The sequence below is a fragment of the Vidua macroura genome, chromosome 19 (genome assembly GCF_024509145.1).
Source record: "Vidua macroura isolate BioBank_ID:100142 chromosome 19, ASM2450914v1, whole genome shotgun sequence".
Lineage (NCBI taxonomy): Eukaryota > Metazoa > Chordata > Aves > Passeriformes > Viduidae > Vidua > Vidua macroura.
In genome coordinates, this window is record NC_071589.1 from 10,272,247 (window position 1) to 10,293,356 (window position 21,110).

Sequence of the window (21,110 nt, forward strand, 5' to 3'; positions counted from 1 at the left end):
TTCATCAGGACACATACACCAGGACTAATACTTGCATGAATACACCCCATTTTGTGCTTCAGACTGAATTGGTGGATCATCCTAAATGGTTAAGCTAATGGTCATCCTAATGGTTATAGAAACTGAAAAAATAAGTGCCAACATTTTATTTCACAGGACACCAACTGAAGTGATGTAAAGTGACATAAAAATGAACCCATTCCTGTGTTCTATCAGATCCTAAAGCTTCTATTTAGATCCAGATAAGCAATGATATATTTGTGTGCAATTACACTATGGGATACTGAGGGGGAAAAAGTGTCATCACCTCTGTTCACTGGATGTTGTTTAACAGTCATCTCATTTATTGGCATGAAATTCTTGATGCCTACACAAATTCCATGCATGCAAAGGAAAGAAGATCAACCCTGATTGTCCAGGAAGGCAGCTGAATAATATGTGAATAATACGCTTATAGCCTGTATAGATTTTAATTTATGTTGGTAATTCCAGCAAAAACATTCACTAAGTTGGTAGCATGATTATAATGTGCACAGTATGTGATTATATTCTATTTCTATAATATATAAATTCTGAAATATCATCTGGCCATTGTCTGCTGTAATAATGTTCTTTTCTTCAACATAAAGAGCAGCAGGAGGCTACCTTTCAACTAGTTCCAACCATATACTCTATATCATGACTCCAACAAACACACTCCTATTTCCTTCTCTGCATTAAGGTGCATGAAAACTACAGAAAGAGTGAATTTACATCTCTTGCATCTAGCCAGAAAATCAAATTTTTGGCGCCAAGTTCTTCTGAACAAGCCCTTTTTCAAGCATAAAGAAATAATTTTATTTTAATAAATTATGTGTTGCACTCTGTACGAATCTAGGTCTACAGCTCTTATCAAGTAAGAGAAGTAAGGAATGTCACATTCCACAGAAGCTTGCCTCACTGGAAATGGGATTGATGGTGTTTTTGATGACTAGGTAGAGAAAGAAAACATCTCACTGAACAGAAAGTACTTTCCCATGGAAAGCTGGAATAGTACTATTTTGAGTAATGCCCTACTTAAGCACAGGGACACCCTCACTGTGTCACTCACACAAACGTGATTTGCATGTTTTGATGGCTTAAAACTCTGCCTCAGACTACAGCAATGCCTTCTACAAGATGATTCAGAAGATTATTATATTTGCATATTTCCCCCATTCCTGGCAGCAAAAGCTTCCACGGGCCATCAATTCCAGGACTGCAGCCACTACAGGAGAGCACGAGCAGCAAAACAAAAAGGTCCCAACATCTACTGATGTCATTCCTAATAAAATGTGGAGCACAACTGGGGCTGCCAGGATTCCTGCACTTGTAGTCATGGGATGTTTCAATTTTCTGATCAGGAAAACACGTTTTCTCCTGAGGAGGATAGGATTTTACATATCAACAGAGGACAATGCAATTTTGTAGTTCCAGAACAAGGAGCCACATGAAGATTTTTGATTATTAACTCACTTGCTGAAGAAGATGAGGCAGCAAAGCAGCAAGTGCCAGAACAGAAAAATATACTGGCTTACCAAGCCAGGCTCATTCCTCCTAGATATCTGCTGACCAGAAAAAACCTTGCTTCACCTTGTGCCATTTTGTCCATATTATATATAATTTGGCAAATAATCAGGTTTACAATTTTATTAGTAGTCATTAGGAAACAGTTGAAATTTTCTAACATAATTTGGTCCTCTGGTAGTACAGTTTAAAGAACATAAATGTGAATGTCATATGCAAAAATGACTTATGGTACTTTGTGGGAGAGTAAGACAAAGCACTTTACCTAAAGCCAGCAGAGTTCTACAGAGTGCAGTTCAGGACAGAATTGTCTTGCATGTCACACACACATCCTCATTCAATTAATTCTCACTTAGGTTCATATTTTTGCATTCTTAATGCAAAAGAAGAGAAACTCCCACTGGCTTTGCTGTGGACCTGAGAAGGACATTAATCTTGCTGACCAACATGTATAGGAATGTTGTCAATTAATTACAAGCACATCAAATGCTTGACTGCAGATCGTGTGTGTGGTGTGCTTTTCATTTACTGATTTACAGTCAGGGGAGGAGGTTAGTGCGAAAATGTAACTACAAATCAAAGTTAAACATGGACATAGAAATTTATCTCTGTTTTCAAGACGGACAGTTCTGTGTGTGCTGGGCATGAACCAGGGCTGTGGTGATGAAACAGCATCAGGACTGTGACAAAGTGGGGAATTGCTCCTGGAGCACAGGACCCTGTTAGTTTAGATGCTGTGCATCCTACAAGAGCTAGGATCTAAAATAAAGCAAACGTTAGCTCCTTTCAGAGATGAAACAATCAGAAGAGTTTGCAGCTCCAAATGGAAACCAGGGAACATGACATCCTGCCAACCAGCACTTGGCAAAACAACTTCTAATATAATATGCAAATACTGCTGCACTGAAAATATTACTTGCAAAAAATATTAATAAACTGCCTGAAATCCTAACTATTAGCATTATTGCTACCTCTGTGATTCTCTTTAAGAAACAGTCCCCAAATAGTGAATGGTTTAAAGGAATAAGAATTTAAAAAACAGTAATCAAAAATCTTCTATTGAAGTTTTGTGCTTACATGTAGTAAAGCAGATAGCCATGGTAAAAAAAAATCAGTTGTATTCTAAGGATTGCATCTTTGCATTTACAATTGATTCAGTATGTTGTGTGGGCATTAACTTATAATTCTATACTTTCACCAAGTAGGACAGGAATTGTATTAATTTGCTTTTCATATGCTTTTTATTTGCTATCATCTATTCAATGTATTGAACAGAAAATTGAAAAAGAGCATATGAGAGTGGCTCCTATTACTCAAGAAAAATAAAAAAAATGCGTGTGACTAGCACAGCTTGAATGCATAAACAGAGTGAAATTTCACAGAGTGAAATTTAAGACAGCTTTAGTGAGGAGAAGTCATGTGTTAATCTGTGTTTAAAGAGGTCAGCAGGTACACAGCCAGAGCAGACCCAGTGGATAATGGGCAATTTAAGATTAAAAGCCCATTTTGCCAAGGCACAGAATCACAGAATATGCTGGGTTGGAAAGAACCCACCAGGATCATCAAGTCCAACTCTTAGCCCTGCACAGGACATCCCCAAGAGTCACACCATATGCATGAGAGCACATTCCCCCATATTCTAAAAGAAACAAATTTCCCATAAGGAAGGTCCTTGCATAGACAAATCACTGTTTACAAGGTGCAATAAAAAGTGAAATGAATAGACAAATAATTTTTAACACTGGAGAGAGGGCATCAGCTAAGTCCCAGAGGAATTTGTTCTGGGTCTGAAAGTGCTCCACTCATCATTAATGATGGTTGGAGCAACTTAACTTGAACCCAAAAGGATGGAAAGTTACATTTTCAAAATTAACCTCCTACAAAAAGGATTTAAAATAGGGAGTGGGAGGCATATTACAAAGAGTACAAAGAGAAAAAAGGAGAGAACATAGAGGATACAGTTACAGTGATCACTTGCAGCCTGCAAGGCTCAGAGAGCAACTCCTGATTAGATGAAAAGCTCAGTAACTTTATCTCCTTGACCTTAGAGTGAATTAACACCTGGAACACCAGCTTAAAATTCTTTAGCCCAAATTCACCACAGGGTCACCTCAGCACTACAGATGGAAGAGTTCAGGGATGAAAACTTGGGCTTCACCATGATCTTCTACACACAGAGGAACCAAAGAGCTCCCAGTTTCCTGCTGGTTAGCCTGTGTCACACAGATCTGGTACTGCTCCTACTTCTGAAACAGAGAGGTACAGCTGAGCCACAGGGCTGAGCAGTGTGAAATTACAGAGAAACATCTCAGAAGGTCAGCTGAGAGGAAACCAGACCTCCCCTACTGGCAGTAGAGGAATACAGGGAATACAGGACATGAGCCTTCAATCCTGGGCAAGTTATTTCTCGTTCTGATCAAAATGCAATGCACATCCCAGTGCTATCCTAACTCAAGGTAATGATTAATTTGTGGAGTTGTACAGAGTCTGCCTGAAAAGGATCCCATACTCAGGATGTCAGAATGGCTTTATGCCACCCACAGGTCTTTGCATTTTCACGACAGCCATTCCCCGAGCAGCTTCATTAGACAGATACACCAAAACGCTGGCTTCTGTCAAGAAACCTTTCACAGGAGAGTTTGCATATTTTTTTTAGTTTATAAAAATTGCTAAAGATTTAACAGGAAAAAAGCTCCAGAAACTCATTATTCCATCAGTATAAATGCAACATATGAAGAAATAATCGATCTTTGAAACTGTCTTAAACTAGCGTCAATATACAGGTATGAGAAATAGTAAAAAAAAGTCTACTGGTGATCTACATCTTTTAGACTTTGATGATATAATTTTTCTTTCCCTGTTTTCTAGAATATCATAAGCAGATGCAGTGCACTAGTTTGCTACAGAAAGGACACAAGGAACCAAATTTTCAGCTGACTTACTGAGGTGAACTTTATATGTCAACTTGCAAAGTTTGCTGTGCCTCCAAAACAGTTTTTGTTTAAATCTGACATATGCAAACAATTTGCACACATAAATCAGTGGGGTGATGAAATGTTGATAGAGCTAAAAGACCTTTTGCTTTGAAACTCTTGACTGGAAGAGTCAAAAGTGCAACAGTAAAAGAAGGGTTTGCAAGATAAGACAGGCAAAAATGTCCCTCAACAGCTCTGTCATTATTTTTATGTCAGTGATTGCATGATAAATTATTTAATCAGCAAGTCTATTTCTTTTCTTACATGGTTTCTTAATATTTCCAGTTTCCAAAAAATGGAAAATACTTTTAAATGTCATCTGATGGAGCAAGTGAATTCTATTGCTATAAACCTTATTACTTAAATTCCTTTCTCTGAAAAATGCATTCCGTGTCCTTCCTTTTTCCCTTACTTTTCACTTATTTTCTTTTAACTGACAAAATGGCTACAAAATGTTTTAAACCAAGAGCATTTTCACTGCAGTGTAACCTGTATTTAAAAAGCAAAATACCAGAGAAATGAATGCTCGGCACAGGAGCCAGGAGTATCAGGAACCACCCATCAACACCAAGATAAAAATTCATGCTACAATTTCACACAGAGAATCGTGACTGTTAAGAATGAATATGCATAGATAACTGCTTAAGAAAAGTGTGGAATAACCTGATATAAACCCAACAAAATGAAGCCTGGCAAAGCATGGTGGCAAAGCTTTCATAAACTTCAAGACTAAATTCTGGTTTGTGGCTGATGAAGACCTTGCTTCACTCCAGACTCTTGCTCTTGTGCCCACGCAGGTAGCACTGGTTAGAAGAGTGAGGTAGTTATTTCCCAGGTCAGTATCTATTTCGATGAGATCTAGTCAGCTCCAAGGCACAGGTTTACACAAGGACTCTGGGACTTTCAAGCTCAGTACCTGCAGTACCAGCACCAAAAGAAAGCAGAGGTCCTACATCTCCAAAAGGAGGTGAATGGACAGCTGAGCTGGGGAAGCTCAGAAAGGCCAAGAAAAACCCAAGCTGGAGACTGAATTTCCATTAGATCTGTGAATCCAAGACACTGACCTTAAAACACATGATCTACTAATCTACATTAATCACCTTCAGCAATGCTTTTTTATTTCCTTTGCTCAAAAATATCTTGCAAACTCAATTTTTTTTCCTTGACTCACTGTTCTTGTCAAAGGTTTGAATTGGCTACAATGCTGAGTTCTCTCCTTCCCTTACCATCAAATATGCATGAACACTTCAAAGCCTAATGCTTTACTGCACACTCACTGTTACATGGAAGTTTGTGAGTGGCCCTAGGGAATGTCTGTAACAATAAACTCAATCAAGTGCTACCTATAACATAAGCCTGAAGTAGCTCACTTAATTTGCAAGTCTAACTTCCAAAATTGTGGAAAAGGCCTGCAAACAAAGATGTTAAGTATAACAACCCATGGAAAGGAATGCAATTGCTGTGAGCTTGTAAAAGGCCTTAAAGACCTTGCAAACCTTTAAGACATTTTCTGACTCTCGGTCCTGTGTACAAAGCAAGCTGGTTTAAATAACGTGGATATTTCCAGCCAATGTAAACCAGCTTAAAAACCAAAATATGACAAAACATACCGTCCATGAAAGCTATTTTGTTTGGCTTTGCTTTACAAAATGGTAAAATGTGAAAGGAAAATTGAGAAACGAGAAACAAGAAACAACACTGAACTGAGTTAAAGAGAAAACTGTGTGCATGCACACATCTCCCACTCCTGAAAATTCATTTTATATCCTATAGCTATAGGAAAAATTGGAGGATCCAATTAGCCAAACTTAATAAAGACCAAAGTCTGACAGCTGCTTCTAAAAACAGTACAAAAATCCTCAACAGGAGACTGCTGTGCAGAACTCAGGCAGCAAGCTCCACTCTGCACTTCACTGCTCACACAATTGCACCAATTAGGCATCCTTGGTATGGGTCTATTAACACATATTTTATAAATGCCTTTGATAATAACCACACAATCCTGACTGAAGTATTTGCACCTGGTTAGTTTATAATCCTGGGCATATGGCTTTTTGCACTAAATACAGAGCATGAAATTATTTTGAATTATTTAATTTTCACATCTTAGACTATTTTAGGGAGAAAAATCTACAACACCTTTTTTTTCCCCACCTAAATGTTAAGAATAATTTAGGATAGTATCTGTGTCTTTCTGTCTTTTTACTCTGAAGAATGGAAAAATATGTATATTCACATGTGAAAACATGCATTTATATATTATGTGATTCATGTATGATGTATTGTAGATACACCATTTAACTGATTCTATTGGAGCTGACAAAATTTAATCAAGACTATTCTTATGGTCATGAGAGAGGGATTCTTTGAATAGTTGTGATAGGAGGATGTGTCTTGCCCACATGGAAAATGTGGAAAACTTCAGTGGAAAACAGAAGGAAATGAAGAGTTGAGATGAGGTAAAGGGCTAATGTGTGGAGATCACAAGCAAACAGCAATTGCTGCTCCTCAGATGCTGGTCAGGAACCAGAGCTTTACCCACAGTCCAGTCCCCAGGGGGAGGATGAGACAGAGACTTGTCCCTGTGCACCAGAGCAGCTCCTTCCCTCCTGCAGAAGAACATTTGCTTCTGAAGTCTGAAGTGGAGGATGCTCATTGATGGCCACTGACATTCCCTGGCCTGTCACAAGACAAATCACTCATGTTGTTTACTCCAGTCCTGGCCACTGAAGACAAACTTGCATGTCTGAAAATGTCTTGGCAAAGAGGCAGGAGTAGAGGTATCTACATTTAACTTGTATTATGCTTGCAGCATGATTAAATAAAAACATAACCACCTGTTACCCTTAATTCAGTGGGAGTATCAATTTTCAATTATAGCATTTACTATCCACCCTCAAGTATGGCAAGGAACACCATGGCAACATAAACACAGTCGTGGCTGCTTGAGAAAGTTAAATTATAAATAGCAATGTATAGCCCATGAGGTCCTGGAAATAAACTAACTAATCCATAGGCATTTGTTACTATGACATAACATTTCCACTCAAATGCTGTTTGCCTCATCTCAAACTCCCTCAGAACAGATTTAGAAGTTTGGCATCACTTGACTCCAAGCAAGTTCAAGTTCAGACATGAAAAAAAGCAGAGATAGTGGAGAAAACAAGCTATAGCAGAACAGTGGAGAACAAATTAACAACAAAAACAACAAAATCCCTATTTAGGCTTTATTCTGTTTCCACTGAAGTTAACGGGGAAAAAAATCCCAACATATCCCAAATGTATAACAGAATCCCCTTAATATAGACAAACATGTTTTTATACTGAATCATCCCTGAGGAGAAACAAAGAAAGAAAAAAAGGAAAAGAAACAAGAAAATGGGCTTAACTGAATAGCAAACAATTTAGAAATGCAAGTCAACTTAGTAACCCTCTAAGACATTGGAAAAATTTTGGAACTTGGTGCTCTCTTTAGGTTCATTCTGGGAGAAAGAGCCATGGTAACTGCGGGAATACAGGGATTCAACCCGAGCCGAGAACTCAAGAGGGAGCTGAATTCTCCATTGTTCCAGTCTGCTGTGCAGTTCCTTATTCCCTGCAAAGCCAGGCCAAGCAAGAGCAGCAGCTTTTTGCCAGCTGGCCACACGCCTGCTGGGGCTGGAGAGGCTTCCTCACTTCCCACTGACCAAGGGCTCAAAGTGGGAGGAAGGAGAGGAAATCAAAGGCTCTGTAAAACTAGGACTGAATGTTGAGCGCAAAGAGATAACTGAGAAGTCTGTGGTGTGAGGACAGCAAGAATTTCATTTAATGTAGGCTCACAGACATTATAGAGTTTTGACACAAATCAGGGGCCTTAATCTAAGCAGGTGATAATGTTATTTCGGTTAGAAAAGAATAATAAGGATTTAGACACATCAGCTTGGTCTCTTTCTTGTTCAGAATAACAGATTTGAGAAATTTACATTTTCTTTCAGTTTACAGCCATTGGTTAAAATCCATTTTTATCAGACTGATAAAAATCTGTAACGGATCTCCTGAAGTCAATGGAATTATTTCAGATTTACACCATGCAATTAAAATGGAATTTAAATTCTCAATATTTCTGTTCTAAAAATATGCTGTGTTTTATCACACATATTTGGTGAAATCTTGGTTTCTCTGACATCAGTGACAGCACTCATTGGTATTACTATGGTCTGATTTTCACTGAGTGTTTTTCTGTTCGCACAGAGTGAAGAAAAACAAAACCTGCCCCACTGAAGGAAGATTTAACTCAATTTTATATCAAGTCTATGGGATAAAAGAAGCAGGTAGGTTATTTAAGACTGTAAAAATGTGTGTATTTAATGTGCTTCATTTGGTTTATTGCAAGTCATTGTGCAGTTAATTTATTAGATGAAAATATTACCGGAAGGTCAGCTAATTTGTACTTTTGAAGAAAACCTGACAAAATCACTCAGTAGCTGGATAAATTTGTCAAGAATCTTTCAGAAGATAAGATTCTACATACTAGGACCAGTGTTCAAATGGACCTAACAAGTGAGACTATTTAAAAACATCTACATATGACCAGGAGAGATCCAAGCTTGGCATGGGTAAGAACTTCAATAGAATTATCACTGTCTTCACCTTTCTGATAAAGACAATTTTTTTAGTTCATGATAGAGTTCTGTATTTTCGGAACCTTTCAAGCAAGATGGTGCCACTAGCACAAAAGGTTATTTCAATAACTTTTATAGAAAATGAGAGCAAAACCCTGAACATATATTAAAAAATTAGTTGTATTTGTCATCAGTGGCTGATTGTTAATCAAGCACTTGAGCAACAGTGCGTGTAACACTGGAGAGTCATTATCACACAATCACAATTAGTCTTTTGTCTTGCATTGTAATAATATTTTTACAGAAAAAAACCCTGAACACAGTCATTAATTGGTCAACACATTAAACCTAAGATGACATTTAGTGTGATGAAATGGAAAATAAGGCATCCTCAGCATGCTCACAGAAAACAATTCCCACAGAGTCTAAGTATTCCTAAATCACTTGGGCAAGACTAATCTTAGAACTGACACGTAAAAACTTCTAAATAAAGACCATGATTTTTCTGGAGAGCATATGAAGAAGTCTTTTGCTAAATCCACAAACATTCATGTCCTGTGACTCACATGACTCCTGGTGCTTTAAATTAAGCGTGTGTGCGAGTTATGGATGTGCTGGAGCTTGGAGAGTGCACAGCAAAACCAGCTTTGGAACTGCAAAAGTACAAAACCAATAGAACCCAAGACTGCTTCAGCATTTTCTAACCACAAACAAGAAAAAGATGGAAGATGCATATTTTTTTCCCCAAAAAGAGCCATTAAAATGTCATTCCTACAATTTAGCACCCTGCATTGTACTTTAGAAAATTAAAAATAGCATTTTGATACATATCCAAGGATTCAAAATTGGCTGATCACTTATAACCAAAATTGGAAAGAAATTATGAACTTAGAAGGAAATAAACAAGACTAAGCCTAGACTAAAAGCATTATATAGAAACACAGGTGAAGTTCAAGTCTGGTTTCTTCCACCTACAGACTGTAAATCCATCTGCTAATCCAATTTGAAATCTAAATTACCTTTTCTTCACTCCTTTTTAAACACAGTCAATAATGCTGGGGACCACCCTTCTCCTTGCTTTTTAGATGCCTGCAGACACTGGCAATTACACTTAAATATGTGCACAACATCCAACAGAGAGTTCTTCAGGCTGCACTAGAGGACTCTCACAGCAAATTTGCATGAAATGTCATTATTTGCTTTATTTTGGTATGAAGTCTTACAAAATCTACTGCTGATCATGATAGATGCTTTAGGAAGAAATGAAGATAAATATAAGGAAAATTATAACTCTGTGAAAAAAAAAATATCCAAGTAAGTTTTCCATTAATAAGGATACAAAGGATTATTCCTTACCCACAATGACTGAGAATATTCAAGGGTTTGCATGTGTGTGTTATCCATCTCCATCCTCAGAGTATATAATGGTTGCTTGTGTGTTAGGTTGGACAGCCCAAATGCAAAGCCTGTGTGGATTTCAGCATCCACAACTGACTTGCTCCTATAAGAACAGCCTGGGGAACACATTTGTCAGCTCACCAGTCACACAGAAGAATTTAGTGAATGAATCATTGTTATAAACGATGGATTTTCCATTATCTGACTAGGCAGCCTTTTGTACCCAAGAACATGATCTCTAACAGATTTTAACAATGCAAATAACTATCAGACTCAAACAAATACTCATGAAGGAAAATACCATTTGTAACCTTTCCTAATTAGTACAAAAATCTTTGTCTTCCTCTAATCGAAAGGGCTTTATAGACTTCCAGAACTATTAATCACCTGTATTTTTTATAATATATGCAGTCAAGCACATGAACATTTGTATAGTTATATTATTTCTATATAGTTATATTAGTTATATATTATATATTATATATATATTTTGTATATTGTATGTATATTATCATAGTTATATAGTAATATTATTTCTGACTTTAAAAGTATGAAGAATGAAGAAATCAAACAGACTGGACTATGGGAAAATGTAATTGACATATCAGAGCTATCAAAGCTCAAGATGCCAATACTGACATCTACATTCATTATTAGGTACATTAACAGAAGTTGTCAGAATTTCAAAAGTGCTGTTCATTCAACATTAACATCAACTCTTACAAGAACTTCGTGTTCTCAGCAAGACAAAGTCCACCCCACAATAAAAAAAAAAAAACAAACAAAAAACCAGAAAACTCTAAGTTTTAAAAGCCAGTATTGACATTTTGTGTTTTCCTCTCCCTGTTCTTTTATTTCCAAACCTACATTATGCTTCAAAAACAAACACAGCTCATGGAGTTCTTGATAGCATCAGGGCTCTGTAGAGTGCTTTAGCTACAAAATGTCCTAAACCACCAACAGGCTGCATTTGCTTTTGAGCGAAGTGCAAAACTGGGCCTGTACTTTGCTAACAAAGCCCTCAAATCAAATGTGTGGCATTTTTCGTTACACACACACACACATATATATATATATATACACCTTGGAGAAAACAAGTGTTGACAGGGAAAGACAGAGCAAGGGAGATAAAGGATAAAGAGAGATGGATGTCAGAGTCTGGCGTTCCTTGGGTAATATTCAATCCTTTCCACTGAAAACTTTTTAAAATTATTTACACTGAAGTCTGCAGAACAAAGATTGTCTTGTTTCTTTCACAGAGTTATACTGAAATGTCCAAACAGGAGTAAGGGAGAAAACTGCATATTTTTGGATTTCTATTTGCAGTGGAAATCAGTGAAGGTTTGACATCTGCTCTGCATTGCTGTACATGTACAGCTGACCACAACTAATGTAAGGAGGCCAAACCAAAGCAAGGTGTTTATTTTTTCCCATGCTCTCACTTTCATCTGTTCCTTCTTGCAACTAGACCATGCAGCAAAAGAAAATCAAATAGGTATTATTCCTTGGTGCTAATAGTTAACTTCTGGTGCTTTCTCTCCTAGGTTTTATCTGTTACAATGATTCTTCCCAGGCCATAAGATTTAAGGTGAATTTAAGGTCACACTGTGTGCAGTAAAGGACTTGTGAGGAGAGTAGACATGACCACCCACCAAAGATCACATCCAACCCCTTTGCTGACAAGAGACATACACAAGGAATTCTTTTAAAGGGTAAAAATATGTTCAGAATGGTGTAAAAAGGTTCTCTAGCTCAATAATTAACTCTGAGTCCTCCTCAGACAAACGTGTCAGTGCCTCCACTGTATTAACTGCAAAAGGCAGGTGAGGCTGCTGGTATTCTCAGAAGGCATCTCCTGGCAGAATGATTAACTACAGAAAAAGTTATGTTTCACAGCAATTCAGTATATTGTAAAGGAATTGGTGTGAGATGCATTAGAGCTGTTGATAGCTTAAATGAAAATAGCACAATAAGCCTCTGTTTTTGCTGGACAACCTCAGCTCAAAAATGCCAGATAAACATTTTCTACAGAGGTCATGGACATGACATGGTCCAACTATACTTTCATTTACAAGTAATTAAAATAAATTGAATTTGATAAGATGACTTCAGCTTGTTTATAGTCTTCTTGCTTATGACCAACATACTGCTTTTACAAGTGTTCCATACATTTATATATTCCTGAAAATATGTTCTGTGGCTATAGTTGGGAAATGAAGGAAATGGACAAAGTTGACCATTATTTAATCTGTTTGCAGGATGAGTAGATGTATTTTGCCCTGCAGCAGATCACTGTACTTTAGAAAAAAAATATTTTACACTTTATACCCCACTAAAGGCTTTGCTGTACTACATACATATAGTTATGTCCAAATATTGTAACACCTGCTGACTCTCAGGGCATGACAGCCCTTTCTTATATACTTTCAATGAGCTTTAAATCTGAATTACATATAAAGTCTGAATAAAACATGTTATAACATGTACCCTCTGTACACAAAATGGGAGCCTATGAAATCTTCTAAAGAAGTGTACACAAGATTCACAGGATACAAATGCTGTTTACACAGATGTTGTTGAAATAATTTTATGTAAATAATCCACACTGGGAGAATTCATAATGTTTGAAACAAGAACTAAACAATGGACATTCTTATAAAGCAGCAAGGACAACACCTCTAAAACCAGAATTTGTTAATGCTGAAAGGATTTTTTTGTTGTTGTAAAACCCATGATCTGCATTTACAGACATTTTGCAGGTCTCTGCTTGTTTGTATTCATGACAATACAGCTGTTCCTCCACACCTCATGCAGGCAGTGCTCCCCACAGATTCAACTTGGCTTTTATTTAAAACACAGAGTGGGAGTGATTCCACCAGCCTCAGCAGAGATAATCTTGGTTGAAATAAAGAACAAAGGAAAGAAAAACCTGTCAGGACTTTAGGTACTGGTCATGCACGTACAGTTCAAAACTAACAGAAACCTTAATGGTCATCCCTGTTTCCAAGGAAAAAACCCTATGACTCCTGTAGTTTATTTGATGTTCAGTTTTCAAATTTACACATCCCAGCTTCACATCACTCATAGCATTTTACAGCAGTAACAACTCAATTTTCAACAGGATCCAGCAAAAAATGTCTTTCCATCTATTTCCCTAAATAATAATCACTTTGCTCACAAATCAAGAATTTCACTATACTTTGCCTCTTCCAGAAGAGTTCAGTACCACACTAACCTATCACATTTGGTTTACATTTTCAGATATAGGTATTGCTAAAGCACAAATCCATGTAATCCTTCCCATGAAAGATTGCAATGAGCTCCAAGCCTGAGAATTTTTTAGCATCCCCACTCTTTTCAATTGCTAGGCATTCTTTTCACTTGCTTAGGAATGTGTTTTTTTAACTGATGATATTTAAAACCCACAATGCAGCCTATTATAATATTCTCTCATATGATGTAACAAGCTATTTGTAAGAATGAACTAACACATGAAAATGCAAAGGGAAAAATAAGAAGCAGCAGGCTTATTTATTAATTGCAGCTGGAATGAAGACTGGTAACAGATCCTATGGAATTGCTGGAACAGATCTTGCTCACTTTATATACTAACGCAAGGAAAGGGCTTTTTCTAATTTATAAGGTCTCAATGTTAACGAATGGATCGAATTTGCCAAAAGTACCATAAATGAGGTAAAGAATGACTTCTCATTGGCAATCATATTGGTTTTGTCAACCAACAGTCCCATCCTGACCTTATTTGCAAAGTTCTTATGGCAGATGTTACTATTTTGCTTAGCAGTTAACATGGTGCATCCTTTCTCAAAATATTTTAAAGCTGATCAGGCAGCTTGTGACTATGCACACGTAACAGACCTAAACAGCTGTCAAAAATTCAATTTACTAAGGAAGGCTCAGCTTTAAATAAGAACTGTAGTGTGGTGCCACTGCACCTCAGCAAGAACTCTTGGAACAACTCATCTTTCCTGGTGGTTATGGAGAAGGAACAAATATGCATCTCCAGCTCCTGTGTCCTGGCTCAAAATACACAACAGTTCAGTCTGTAGCAAAGAGCAGGAGATGTTTTCTTTGCAAGAAGGCATTTGGCCTCCAAGCAAATAGGTAGATAAACAAACATCCTATAAATATTTGGGTATCTCATCTAATAAGGGCATCAAGGAAAGAACGCCTCAGGAACAGGATCTGCAGTAGCTAATGAAGGAATTTCCTATCCACAACAGTGCCAGAAACTCTTTAAGCCTGGAGACAGTGCTGCTGTTACACTGACATCTATCAGTTTTTAACTCTTCTCTAGAGATAAATTTAGGTCGTGATAGTCAGCCAGAGCAGCATGAACTCCTACACTGCTGCCTGCACAGGTATTTACATGTGAGGTCATGACTTACAGTTACTTGCCTGGACATTACCCGACCCTTTACTGCACATTTTTCCACATTACACACAAAATCTGACTAGAGAAGATTGGATACAGGTGCTTGGCTGACAGAGCTAACACTTCATCTTCCTGCCTGTGCCAGATTATTTTCACAGGAATGATATGGAGACCACTCTGGTGTTGGTGACAACACCACAAATTAAGGACATACTTCTTTCTCATTCACGTTGTGAGACTTCTGTGGATGGAAAACAGTGCTAAAAAAAGAAAGCTGCTCAAGGAAGTGCTTTTGGATGTATGTATAAAGTGCACAGGCTGAAAGGCAGAACATCCAAACAACAGAAAAAACAGAGTTTATTAAGTCTACATAAGAAAAACAGCACAAAAAGGGAATCCATGCTGTTGTATAAGAAAGAACTGCATTTTCCCCACACCTGTTGAGACAGGACCTCAAAAATTCTTTGCTGCTTAACTGACAGTGGTGTCCCTGCAGGTCAGGTACCCAAGTGCCACTGCACATCAGAGCCCAACATCCCAACTCTGTGGGAACTTGCAGCTCCTATGGAATCTGCCTCTCCCTCAAAGCCCACTTTGAGGGCTTTGCACCCTGAGTGACTTTGCACCCTGCAGAAGGCAGTTTGGGCCTCTTAGAACCAAAATGTTCTTGCCTTTTGAAGGGTGAGCATTGCCCCATGATGTTCTCCTGACAACTGCACAGTGCAGCACCTTGTTCTACACAGATGGCAAAAAAAATCTCACTGTGTTCGTAGTTAATGTGCAACAGAGGGTAAAAATAAGATAACACCACCTTCCTAGGACTGCAAGAAATGTCACAAAGATTAACAACTATGAGAAATAAAGTGTGGGACTTCTTTAGTGTGCAAATACTGTAAGAAAAAGAAGGTATTTGCTAATTTCAAAGTTTTGTCCTGGTTCATTTTATAATTTATAATTAAATTGATGCCAAACATCAGACATGTTCTAGGTTCCTCATTCAGGCATCTCAGCTACAGTGCTTGGATTAAATAATGGATAATTCAACATAAGAGAAATGACAAAATTGAATATCTTTACTAATTCTGTTAACATTCTAGAGAACAAATGACATCCAACATTGCCTTCTGCCTCATCATGAATCAACCATTCCTGTTTTGGAAGATTTTTGAAGTTTTCTGCATCTGGAAATCTTGTTTAACAATAATGTTTCAAAATAAATTAGATCTGCTCCCTTCTGATGATGTAATGAACTGTTATTAACTAAGTGTGGTAGTCTAAGGACATCAGGAACTGGCTTGGATAAAATGTTGTCTACATTAGAGTAATGCAATAAACAAAGAAAATTATGTATTAAAAGAAAAATGCCATCCAATATCACAGCATATGATATAACTTGGATGGAAACATGCTAGAATTAAACCTATATCTATGTAACTTCATGTATATGGTGGTTTTATCTCCTGCTCCCAGCAAAAGGAATTTCCTGAGCAGCCTGAAGTAAATATTTGGCAGTTCCAATTCTGAGTTTTAGAGATCTGTTAATCTGCCAAATCTGAAGATACGGACAAAACGACCATTGAGACGACTACTCTTGTCACACCCGCGAGGACTTCTGCACATATATTGCAAAAAATAAAACTGTGCGGCGAAACACTCGCCTGGATGGAGCCAAAGAACAAATGTGTACATTAATTAGCGAATTAATGAGCGAATTGCGGCGCTCCGCCCGGGACCCTCGGCCAGGACCCTCCGGCAGGGCCGGAGCGGGGCCGTGGCGGGGCCGGAGCGGGGCCGTGGAGGGGCCAGAGCGGGGCCGTGGCGGGGCCAGAGCGGGGCCGTGGAGGGGCCGTGGAGGGGCCAGAGCGGGGCCGTGGCGGGGCCAGAGCGGGGCCGTGGCGGGGCCAGAGCGGGGCCGGAGCGGGGCCGTGGCGGGGCCAGAGCGGGGCCGTGGAGGGGCCGTGGAGACGCCAGAGCGGGGCCGTGGAGAGGCCGTGGCGGGGCCGGAGCGGGGCCGTGGAGGGGCCGTGGAGACGCCAGAGCGGGGCCGTGGAGAGGCCGTGGCGGGGCCAGAGCGGGGCCAGAGCGGGGCCGTGGCGGGGCCAGAGCGGGGCCGTGGCGGGGCCAGAGCGGGGCCGTGGCGGGGCCGTGGCGGGGCCAGAGCGGGGCCGTGGCGGGGCCAGAGCGGGGCCGTGGAGGGGCCGGAGCGGGGCGCCCCCTGGCGGCCCCAACGCCGTCCGCGGGACGGACGGAACTTTGCGCGCAGCTCGGCGCAAAATGCGCGCTCAGAGAGGGCTCGCTCCCCTTCGCGATGCTCAATCCGCAGCAGAAATGGCCAAATAAGACAACACCGAGGTTTTTTTGTACTTGCAGGACACGAAAACATAAAGCATCATCTCCTTTCCAAACGCCATCAGGCCTTTGGGCACTTAATTACACCCACAATCCCTTCATGAGCACCAGTAACTCCAGAGCACGTGTACTCCATGTAGGTATCGCTGTCTAAATTAAAACAGTGAGCAAGTGGGATGCCTGCAGATAAATAAAAACATAATGTTCCTAACACAGAGTTCAGAACATCGACAAAGAGCTGTTTGACTTTCAATGACTTCTTTAAATGACAACAAAGTTTTACTAATAAATGATCACCTCTCTTCCCTACCTGTGCTGGAGTTTCAGGCCATGTTCAGCTGCGAGGGTATTTTAAGCAAAGGTGAAATATGTTTAGAATCTGGGTTTTGGACAAACTCTTTATCAGATAGAAATTTCAGCACAAAACATTCCCTTGCAAATATGCATGAAATTCCTCTGAAAAGTCTGGTTGGAAAATCTTTATAATCAATATTTTGATGACACAATGCTTTTGATACACTTAAGTTACCTTCGTTCCTGCAGGATCCCTATATTTTCCAATAAAAACATTCCTCTCTAACCAGTCATCTCCGACTAAGTTCACTACACGAAGAAAAAATATTCAGCAAAACAAATATAACCTCAATTCGCCTTGCAAGAGAAAAGGCTCGGTAAGGAACAGCCTCTCCTGTACGAGCGCGGATCTTACCTCTTCAACTGTCAGAGGCATACAGATCCGGTACTCCTTCATGAGCATATTCCTGCTGCTCAGTGCGGACCGGCGAACTGGGAGAAAAGTGGTGATTTCTGCACAGAGATCACGACGGAAACCAAACACGGGGGGAAAGAATTAAGCCTCTTTTCTCTGTGCGCGCTTGACAATGTGTTCACAAGACAGTAATGCAACCATCCAGGAAGGCTGACCCAGCAAGAAGAGAGACCACCACAACCGCTTCTTTCTCCCAGCTCTTCCTCCTTCACACTGCGATCATGGGAATCTCACAGACGCTCGCGCCGAGATACGCTACAAAGTCTCAAACCCCCACCGCTCTCGCCCCAGCCGAAGACATCCGTCGGAAGTGCATGGAAACGCCGAGCTCTCTCGCGGCTGTGTCAAGACATGCCTGGGGCGGCGAAAAGAACAAACGAGCCGAAAATGTGGCTTTCGCCCCCGCCGGCAGCACGTCGGGCGGCAGGAGAGATGCGATGCTGATTCCCAAGACAAAGGCTTTTTATAACGTTGCCTTCCCCGGCTGCCAAACGCGGCTCCCACCTCCCCGCCGCAACGCGGCTGCGGCCGCCGCGGCTCCCGCTGGGCTCGGGGGAGGGCACGGGGGGGCAGAGCGGCGCTCAGGCGGGCGGCCGCGGGTTCCCCGGCGCAGCCGCGGCCGGGGGTGCTCACGGGCGGGCGGGCGGGCGGACTCCGCGGGCGCGGAGCGGCTGCAGCGGCGGCGGCCCCGGCGGGGCTCGGCTGACATCAGCGGGGCTCGGCTGACATCAGGAAGGAGGGAAGGGGCCGGCGGGGGGGCAGCGGCCGCTGCCGCTCGGGCGGGTTCAACGGGGCCGGGCCGCGGGGCTCCGGGCAGCGCCCGCCGGCGCCTCCCGGCAAGGGGACACCGGCAGCGCTGAGCCCCAAGAACTCGCGATTTCAGTTAATTCTGCCGTGAAGACTTCTCGGGTTTTGGAAGTTTATTGCCCTACGTGTGACAAGGCACCTTGCAAAGCATTTACAGGCCGGTGCAGGAGCGGCGAGCCCGTGAGCCTCGGGCTCGCACCCGCCTCCTGGTACAAAAGGAAAGGAAAGGACAGCGTACTCGGTGCGGACATACACAGGATGTGGAGGCCTCACCCATTTCCCTTCTGGTCAGCCCTCAGCTATCAGCCAGCACATTTTGCAGCACAAATGAGCCCCCTTTTTCATATAGTTTTTTTACTTTCAAATGACACGCAGAAAGTTCAGTGAAAAAATACCTCCTACCTAGCTGAACTATAAAGCCAGAACCGTTTTAGGAGGTCTCACCACCTCCTTTAGTGAGGAATTTGTTAGTGAAATCGTTTTGTTAATATGCTTGGGGGTTGTGTTTTTCAGGGAAATAGAGCCATCATTAAGTCACAACTTGAAATGCACAGGAACCCAATTCTGAAACTACCTGGGAACCCTGAACTGTTACACAACCTCAGCATTTCATGTTTAAAATGCTCATCCTGCTGTTTCTCCTGTTCTCCCAGTGGCTATAAAGCCACTCATTTGATTGCAGAGAAGCACTGTAAGAGAAAAACACAAGGCACTGCACAGATAATGGTAAAATATATATCTGCACTTCCATACCAGTTATTTGCGAAAATATGAAAGCAATGATGTACCATATTTGGGACAGTTAAAGAGGAATTTAGGTCTACAGTGAAATGTGTGTTTCATAACAAGAAAGAGCAAAAGCCCCTCAGAATTTCATTGGTTCTGGATGTACATTTCAGAGCTGTGGGTATAATTCTCAGCCCAGAGGACACAGTGCCATCTCCTGGAGCCAACAGCGTCTGTTTGCCAGCCCCTTGCAATAATGGCACAATATTTCACATCCCTGCCTTCCCAGGGAAGTGCAAACACCTACACAAAGAAATAAAAAATCTGAGAGCTCTATTAACAGTCTGGATTTTCAACTGAGGTATGAACAATGCGTTTAATGAGACTTCTGTCTCAAATCTGACACAGCCATTTATAAATATGGAAAGTGTGGCTGTATTTCATAATATTGGTACTGTATGTTCCTGGAATTCCAAGCAAAATAGCAAAGTCAAGGTACTGCCTTGTGATACCTCACTGCAGAAAGGACATTGAGATGCTGGGGCATGTCCAGAGAAGGGGATGGAGCTGGGGAAGTCTGGAGCACCAGGGGTGGCTGAGGGAGCTGGAGCTAGAGCCTGGAGAAAAGGAGGCTCAGGGGGAACCTTCTGGCTCTCCACTCCCTGGCAGGAGGGGCCAGTTGTGGGGGTGGGGGGGGAGTCAGGCTCTTCTCCCAGGGAAAAAGTGATGAGAGGAAATGGTCTCAAGCAATGCTAGGGGACATTTAGATTGAATATTGGAAAAATTTCTTCACAGGGTTGTGAAGCATTGGAACAGGCTATCTAGGGAGGTGGTCAAGTCACCATCCCCAGAAGTGTCCAAAAAACGTTGTTTGGATGTGGCATCTGGGGACATGGTTTAGTGGTGAACATAGTGGTGGTGCTGGGCTGACAGTTGGACTTGATGATCTTAAAGTCTTTTCAACCATAAAGGTTCTGTGATTCTGTGGTATTACCCACAGATGAGAGGCAATCCAAATTCAGATCTAAAACATTCTTCAGTTTTAAGTGATTTTCTAGTGGTTTCTTCCACTGGGAACAATATTTCTGGTTTCTGCTGAAACACATTGTAAAAGAACCTGAACTTCTTGGCATGGGGCCTTGATGCTACCCAACTATAGGCAAGGACACTGATTTCAATAAAACCAGGAGAAAGACTTAAACTAGTTCATCACCTATCATGTGATTCCAACATAAAGCAAACCTTACAGCTCTGCGTTCATTAACAAAGCAGATCTGCAGAAAGCAGTGTGTCAAATACAGAACCTGCTCAAAAAGGAAACAAGACTAATTCCCATACCTGCAGCAAAACATTCTTCAGTCATGGGGAAAGCAGTGACCCCAAGAATATCCCTTACAACTCCCTGCTGGGAGTGCCCAGACTCTTTCCAAAGCACACTCCCCAAATGCTTCCCAGGGGACACGCTGAGACACAAAACTTCCAGCTCCCACGAGCCAGGCAGTGCCTGCCAAGCATTCCTGCCTCAGTTTTGGGTTTTGATTCCCATG

The 21,110-nt window shown here is 40.9% G+C and overlaps 1 long non-coding RNA gene across 2 annotated transcripts; it reads left to right on the forward strand.

The window, feature by feature from the left end:
- The first annotated feature begins 8,245 nt into the window (after nt 1–8,245).
- On the forward strand, nt 8,246–12,612 carry LOC128817040 (uncharacterized). Of its 2 annotated transcripts, none has more exons than XR_008440080.1 (4): nt 8,246–8,386; nt 8,751–8,830; nt 8,916–9,115; nt 12,064–12,612. It is a non-coding gene; the product is annotated as an uncharacterized LOC128817040 (long non-coding RNA). The 2 variants fall into 2 exon arrangements; XR_008440079.1 differs by having other exon boundaries at nt 8,246–8,329.
- The last annotated feature ends 8,498 nt before the right edge of the window (nt 12,613–21,110 follow it).